The sequence below is a fragment of the Mastomys coucha genome, unplaced genomic scaffold, assembly GCF_008632895.1.
Source record: "Mastomys coucha isolate ucsf_1 unplaced genomic scaffold, UCSF_Mcou_1 pScaffold6, whole genome shotgun sequence".
Taxonomy (NCBI): Eukaryota; Metazoa; Chordata; class Mammalia; order Rodentia; family Muridae; genus Mastomys; species Mastomys coucha.
The window spans coordinates 7,028,044-7,036,226 of NW_022196912.1; the positions used below are offsets into that span (position 1 = coordinate 7,028,044).

At 45.9% G+C, this 8,183-nt stretch overlaps 1 protein-coding gene and 1 long non-coding RNA gene across 2 annotated transcripts in view; both read right to left on the reverse strand.

The window, feature by feature from the left end:
• Window positions 1-3,703, reverse strand: part of LOC116080914 — a 10,769-nt gene extending 7,066 nt beyond the window's left edge. The window contains exon 1 of the long non-coding RNA XR_004114668.1: window positions 3,593-3,703. This is a non-coding gene — a long non-coding RNA (uncharacterized LOC116080914). The remainder of the gene's footprint in view (window positions 1-3,592) is intronic.
• Prkce (protein kinase C epsilon) overlaps window positions 1-8,183 on the reverse strand; it is a 506,175-nt gene that overhangs the window by 352,393 nt on the left and 145,599 nt on the right. The window lies entirely within an intron of this gene.

An 8,183-nucleotide genomic window follows, 5' to 3' on the forward strand; every position in this document is an offset into this window, starting at 1 on the left:
GTTTTGGCTGGAATAGTGGGGGTTGGGGGGGGGAGAGAGACCAGCAAGTTGCTGGTGGAGGAGGATGCAGCTAGATCTTTCAACCTGAACTTACATCTGACTTACTGGGCTTATTTAAAAACAGGTTTTGTACTCCATCCCTAGGGGCTTGGACTTGGGATATACACTGTGTGCCTCCACGTTTGTATCTCTAATACTGGTGGTGGTGCAAAGCCTTAGTCAGCCACAGCTTAGCCCTGAGGTAGCTCTGGGCTGGACTGCAGAGCCCAGGGTCCCCAGGATGCAGGTCTTTCCTTAAGCAGGTGCATATGACATCAGGATTTGTTTAATGACACCTGTTCCTTTCCATTTCAAAAGTAGCTCTTCAGTCCCCTTTGTTTTGGCTCTCAGCTGCGGAAATTAGTAGACATCAACCACTGCCTACCACCTATGCATGTGCTTTCTCATTTCTGTGGGAAGCAAGCAAAAGTGTATGTGTTGGGGGGGGGCGGGGGCATGCGTCTGGGCTATCTGTAAAGGGCAGAAAACACACTGCCCTGTTGTGCATGTGAAAATGCTGCATGAAGAGAGGCCATTTATAAATCACTCCGTTGTACTGCTTGGGAGCTACCACATGCCAAGCACTGTGAATACTGCCATGTATGTTACATCTTTATATATACACAATACAACCACATAATAGCATGGGTTTTACACATGAGAAACCTAAGGCTGAGACCAGCTCCACAGCTTGCTCAGGTCCCATCTCTTAACACCAAGTCTGTGTGTTCTGTCCACTCTGTGTCAATTCCCCAAGCTCACAGAAAGCTCCTGATGGCTGCTTCACCCAGACTACATCAGCAGCTCTCTAGTCACAATGTCCCCGGGATGCAGACACTAAGCTGCAGACACTAAGTTTCATGGAGGTTGTGAACAACAACGCTGGACCCTCGCAAGCAGCTGGGAACTTGTTTCTTTCCCTGAGCCTTAGTCCCTAAATCCAAACAGTCCCTCCAGTCTCCTCAAGTCCAGCCTCAACTGTGCTCAAACTGAAGACAGCTAAGGGAAGAGGATGGAACGAGCTACCTGAACTAGCTAGTCACAAAAGGAGAAACTCCATGTGATTCGCCTAGCTGAGGTTCTCAGAGTGGTCAGGACACTGGAGTCAGAAGACAGAAGAGAGGGTGGCAGGCCAGAGGAGAGCATGGGAGTGGCTGTGTAACAACACAGAGTTGTCACAGATTAGCAGCAGGTCAAGAGTTCTGAGGCTGGATGGTGGTATGAAATGTACTTAAACGGACAATGAATTACACCTAAAAATGAATAAGTAGTAAATTTTATGTGACATTTACTTTACCGCAAATTTTGATTTTGATTCCTGGAAGAATGAATCAACTGAAAGAGAAGAACCTGATTTCTGGGATTCCGTTTCTAGCTAGCCCGTGTCTCCCATGTCCATAGCAACAGCGCAGTGGGAAGTGGAAGTGAACGTGGACATGGGACAAGGACAGAGGAGGCAATGGTGCTGCTCACTGGGTCTTCACCCACGGAACATTGCAAGCTCCTGGTCTCACTGGGCTAAAGCTGAAGCCACAGAGCCTAACTCTTCTCTAATCTCCTATTTCAAGGATGTGTACATGATTTTGCAGACTAGCATAAGTACCCCAGTCTCATCTCTGTGGACCAAATGCTCTGTGGGCAAAATGCTTGCCGTTTAAGCTATATCTGAAGTTCCATTCAACAATCATCTACAATCTTAGAGCTGAGTTCAGGTGCACGGACAGACCCACCAGAGGGCTGTGAAACCTTGGGTGAGTTCTGCAATGATCCCTTCTTCCTGTGTGCTACTGCAGAGGTATGACAGCATCAGTAAGGTGACAGACACACCTGCTTCACAGCATCTCCCTCTAGGCATCTTTAATGGACAGATTCTGTGTTCTTGGTCTTTTTCCTAGTCTACAGTCTACCTAAGTCATGGTCCAAGGAAGTAGAAAAGTCAAGAGTTGACACAAATAAACAATACTACTGCATTTTGTGAGTGGGAATAAACATCAAGAAGTGATATAGATCCTGCCCAAGAAGAGCAGCTGCATCTCTAATTGTGGGATTAGCTCTCACCAGGTTTAAACTTTCTTAGCAGAAACATAATGGCACACTGGCTTGGAATCCAACTGTGTCATCTTCAACAAGTCACTTACCCTCTGTGCACCTCTGTCTTCTGTCTAAAAAAATTAACAATCATAATAATGTCTAATGCATAGAGTTTTATGAAGATTAGAGAGATTAGTGTTCAGAACAGTATCTAAAAAGAACAAGAACAAGAACATATTTTTGGCTCAGCTATTTCAAGTACTAGGCCTTTGACTTGGGCTTGTATGCCGTGTGTGTGTGTGTGTGTGTGTGTGTGTGTGTGTGTGTGTGTGTGTGTGGTGTGTGTTCTCCTTTGTTTCCATATATACAGCCTCATTCTAGAAAGAGTTCCTAGGACCACCACTTCCTTCTCAGGAAAGCAGAATACACGGTGAATGATTAAAAAAAAAATAAGAAAGTTAATAAATGTAACTTAGAACATCTTTAAACATCTTTAAAAGGCTTAAAATTTGTTTGTCTGAAGAAAATGAATAGATAAAGCCTTTAAAATAATCCAGTTTGGTTCCTAGTTGGCAATCCTGTACCTCTAATTTCCATGTAAATATTGTCAAGCCCAAGTACACAGATTTGAGACCCCAGTGTCTATATTCCCAGGTATGTAGGAGGACTAAGAGATCTCTCTCTGTCTCTGTCTCTGTTTCCCATCCTTCCCTCCCCACTCCTCTAAACTGAATTACAAGGATACAAGGAGAGCCATGTTCTCTAGCCCCAAGGAACTACTCTAAAATCCATCCGTTGCTGGATTTCTAGAGCAGTCTGCAGAGGTTTCCCCTGGGTGCAGTTCTCTTCCGAATCACCTCATACAACACCACAATGTAGGAGGAGTTTATCCTGAACAGGACAAGCCTTTCCTGGCTTGCCTTGTCCCTGAGGAAAAGCACCCTGCAAGGCTTTTAGAATAACCAGCAGCCATGTTTAGGTGGCAAACTCAGGTTTTCCTCCCAGGGCTCAGGGCAGTGGTGTGGGCAATGGTATTTTAAAGCTCTGCCCTGTAACCCATATCTGGTCAAGATTGAGATAGCTCTTGGCATTGCCTAAGTTGTTTGCTCCAACCGATATAGTGTCTGCACCAAGCATTCCCTTGAGTCAGGCATGGAGTGAGCAGACAAGACACTGGCCTAGGTTCTGCAAAGCTGGAGGACACAGATGGATCAGCCACTGACAAGCTAGGCAGCTGGACATCCCACACAGTAAGGGGAGAAACAGAGTGCTACACGTTAATGAATCTGAAGCTGGGCTAACACTGGCTAAACACAAGCTGTGGAAATCCTAAGTGCCAGCTTTGCCCATAAAACAAGTCTCTATAGAATCCTGGCAGGCTTAGACAGACTATTTTATTGGACTCTCCATCTAAAAATATATTTAATAAAATTAAATTTGCAGTGAGCGCAATACTTTGGGAGGAAGCATTCTGTTATTAAAACAATTCAGGAATGATTTACTAAATATTTGTTCCACTGACCTAAATGGAGCCAGCATTCCTTATAGCTAAGGACACTCACTGGTCATTTCCAACCATCAATAAATATCAGGAGACAACTACAGCTGGAGACCAGAGAGGTTAAGTTCAAAGCTTGCTGTGACTACTCTCTTAAGTCATACATGATGTGCAGGCCAAAGAGATTCCAGCAGCCCCTTTCCACCATCTGTCATAATGCCAGTGGGAAACATGTCATAGGCTACCTTCTGGTGGTGACCCATGCCCAGGAGGAGCTCAAACTGCCCACATGGCAAAATTCCAGTGGGAAGTGGGCACAGGAAACTCAGTTGTGTTTAGGGACAGTACCAGCTCCTGTAGTGCTAAGTAGAAACCAAAGCACTCGTCCAACATTTGTATTCCAGACTTAATTTCCATGTGTGATGCTTTTCAGTGCAACTTGCCACAGTCACATGAACATCATCTTGTTCAAGTCAAACCCCGGGCACAGACCAAATTTTATTTTGTCTACATATTTATGTTCATCCTCAAGGCTCATCAAAAGGGTCCCTCTAAGATTCACCCCTGGCTGGACCATTTTAAATTTTGAATTTCTTCTTTTTCTCCCCCACAGTAATGGCCATCTCTCTTTATTTTATTCTGAATTTGAAAATGACTTGAATTGTTCATTGTGTACATGGGAATATGTGTTCCTTGGCATGTGTGGGGAGGACAGGGCCCAGCCTTCTCTGGTAGGTAGTTCTCTCCTTAGACCTTGTGTATCTTACAGATTGAATTTAGGTGATCAAGGTTTGTCATCGGGGACCTTTACCCACTGAGTAGTGGGTTTCCTTTTATATCCTCTTGGGACACTGTTTGGAATTCCAGCACAACCTCTCAAGATGTATTTTATTATACTTAGATGTCCAAAGCAAGCACGTAAGCACAAAACTGCATCTTCTAATATTACCCGAACAATCAACCACCGGATTCCGACCTAGGTTCCTTGTGGGTGATGTAACACCAGTCAACATTTGATCATTTCACCAGTCAACAGCTGAGGAGACAACAGCATCACCTTCTAGCCAAATAGAGATGTGCTCTCCAACCTGTGATTAAAACTGTTGTGTAATAGGCAAGATTAACCTAGGGGAAAATGGCCTACTGCTGAGGGCCACACCAACCCAAGCCTGGAAAACAGGAACTCATCATATGCTCTAGTATGTACGGTGTATATACTTATAGTTTTATGTAGAGATCTTAATTCTCACAGATATCTGAAGTTCAGATCCATGAAGGAAACAAATGGAGGCCCCTGTGTAATGAAACCTTTCTGCTCTTAAAGACCTGTCAAGTCCCTGGCTGTGGACAGGGGGTGGGATGGGAGGGGCTGAGTGGAGCATTCCGAAGTAATTTGGCTTCCCTGGAGGGTTTGGCCCACTTGCTTTTAGAATTGTGCCATAATACATTTTAATTTGTTTGTCCTGAAGATTAAGCCAGGTGACAGAGCCTCGCCTTTGGTGGGAGGCAAGCTGTCACAGGCCTTGTAATAGTCCACTCTGTTGAGATTTGCAAAGCTTACTCCATTAATTACAGTGGTTCATCCCATCTAAGGCCCTAGCACTGTAAGGCAGACTACTACTTTATGTATTATTAAGGAAGAAAAAACCAACGCTGCCAATTACAGCAGGCTCCCTTTGTAAGATGTATCTGGAATTCTTAGAGGCTAAAGGTAAAATGTAGCTTAGACTTAGAGGATGTTTGCTTTTAGCTCAGCCTGGATGAGACGTAATTAACCCTACCATTCCCGAGGGGAGGCAGAGGAGCAGAGAAGCCCCAACCCCAAGGCCAACATAAACAGCAAGCATGGGGACTTGAGGTTCTGGGCCAGGACTTGGCCTCACCCCTAGACCTCATCTACTCCCTCTGACTAAGCAACTCACTGATTGGTGACAATTAGGAGGCATCTGGGACAGAGAGATGTCCACCCCAGGACTATGCTTCCCTTTTCAGGAAACTTAACAGCCTGTTTTGTGCCTCTCGGGCTCCAGAGCCTCTCTACTCAGCCTTGAAAGTTCATGTTCATCTTCTCTCTGTGCTCTCATGCTCTCTTCTGGAGCCTCACCCAGCAGGAAACTTGGAATGCATTCTCCAACTGCTCCTACCCCACTCTTCCTAGCCCCTTACTCCCTCACACCCAACACTCCTCCATCAGAGTGTCTATCGGCCTAGGGTGTGGGGGAGGAGCTAGAGTTCAGCCCCTATGCCTAGATTCCAGAGCAACTATCTAGTTGCTTTCCTTTCTCTGGCTTTTTCAAACCATATCTGAGAAGATCATGTTCACACCTAATCTCTATTGATCCACTGGACTCAGTCTTTGTAAAGCAGCCCAGGCCGTCATGGTCCCTCCTTGGTTTCAGACTTTTCCCGCCCTTGCCTGTGAGATAAAGAAGGGCCTTCTTAAGCCTTGCATGCCTGGACTCCGTTCTCCATACAACTGTAGGCAACGCATGAATTCCAGATCATCAGTTCTAGCCTCTCAGCTCAGCTACCGGCCATTCTGATTCTGCTCATGCTTCATTGGCCTGTGACCACCATCCCAGGCAAACTCTTACCCTGCCTCTAAAACTGGCTCTGAGATATTTCCTTCCTTTCTTTTTGAAAAGAAGATTTATTTATATTTATTTTATGTGTATGTCTGAGTGTCTACACGTGTACCATCTGTATGCTTGGGCCCAAAGAATCAAGAAGAGGATGCTCCATGTGGGTGTGGGAACCAAACTGGAGTCTTCTCTAAGAACAGCAAGTGTTCTTACTCATGGAGCCATCTCTCCAGCCCTTGTAGGGCTTTTCTGAGTATATATCATCACATTGGCTTTGTTTTTTGACATATGCATCTCTCTCTGTCTCTCTCTGTCTCTCTGTCTCTGTCTCTCTGTCTCTGTGTGTGTGTGTGTGTGTGTGTGTGTGTGTGTGTGTGTGTAGTATGTATGTGTTCATGTTCATGTGTGTGCATGTAATTTGGAAGCCTGAACCAGAGGTTAATTTCTGGTATCATCCTACCTCATTTGAGACAAGGTCTTTCATTAGCCTGGACTTCACCAACAGGGCTAGACTGCTTGGCCAATGAGCTCTAGGGATCCTCTTGTCTCCTCTCCAGTTCTGGAGTTATAAGCATTTGCTATTATGTCCACTTTTTTAATGTGGATACTGGAAATTTAACTTAGTTCCTTGTGCTTAAAAAACAAGAGCTTTACCAAATGAGAGACTTCTCGGCCTCCACTGAGCCCCACACTTGATTGCCTTCAGCATCAACATCTTACATACGACAATGATCTGCTCTTCCCCCCCCCACACACACACACAATGAATTCCTCATGTGAGTGTCAGGAAGCAGGCTGCAGCTGTGGCTCATTCCCACTGGGAAACACCTCAGCAAGTAGGAGCAGGGAGCTGGTCAGTGCAGATTTGCAGAAGGAAAAAACAAGCAATAGTGCAAGTTCAATTCCAACCTCCTGTCTCCAGCTTAAATGTTAGCACTTCCTCTTGCTCTTCTGACTTGAGCTGTCAGATTAAAATTCCCCACAGGGTTTCAGGAATGGATTTGACTCCTCCCTGTTCTCTCTGGCCCATACTTATGAAGAATGAAGGAAGGCTGCCCTTGAACCCCAGTCCAGGCATGGCTTTTTTTTTTTTTTTTTTTTTTTTTTTTTTTTTTTTGGTTTTTTCAAGACAGGGTTTTTCTGTATAGCTCTGGCTGTCCTGGAACTCATTCTGTAGACCAGGCTGGCCTCGAACTCAGAAATCTGCCTGCGTCTGCTTGTCAAGTGCTGGGATTAAAGGCGTGTGCCACCACCACCTGGCCCCCAGGCATGGTTCTTATTGCCTGTGCTCCACCCCACACCTAATGCCTAGTTAAAACTTCCTCAGTGACTGCCAGGTGCTGTAGGTCTGATTGGCCTCTGGCCATTCCAGCCTACCATGAGGCCACCATCATAATGATCTGAATGTTCCCTGGAGTCAGAGCCTCGACTTTAGGAAGGTTAGAAGTTCTCTACTTGGGCCAGTCTCTCTGGGCTGGTGCCCTGAGCAGACCTTGGGAGCAAGCTCTGCAGCCAGTCCCACAACACTCAGAGGAAGTTTCACTCCCAGGTGCTGTAACATGCCCAGGATCAGAGGTGAGGAGGACACAACACCTGTCCCAACACCAGGAGTAACTGGGACCAGCAGGACCCAGGCACACAGGAACTCCACCAGCCCAGTGGCTCAGGTTCCTTCCAGTCTGTCTGGGCTGGTGCCCTGAACACGCCTTGGGCACAAACTCTGCAGTCAGTCCCAAAACACCCAGAGGAAACTGCTGCACTCCCAGGTGCTCTAACAAACCCAGGATCACAGGATCCCAGAGACAGCTTGACTCTAAGGAGTTCTGATACAACCAGGATCACAGAAAGGACAGGCTTCAGTCAGATTTAGCAGGTAGCAATAGAAATAACCAGATGGCGGGGGGGAGGGGTGGCGGGGGGGAATGCAAGTGTAAGAAAATAAACAACACAAACCAAGGTTACTTGGCATAATCAGAACCCAATTGTCCCACCATAGCAACTCCTAGACATACCATCACACCGGAAAAGCAAGA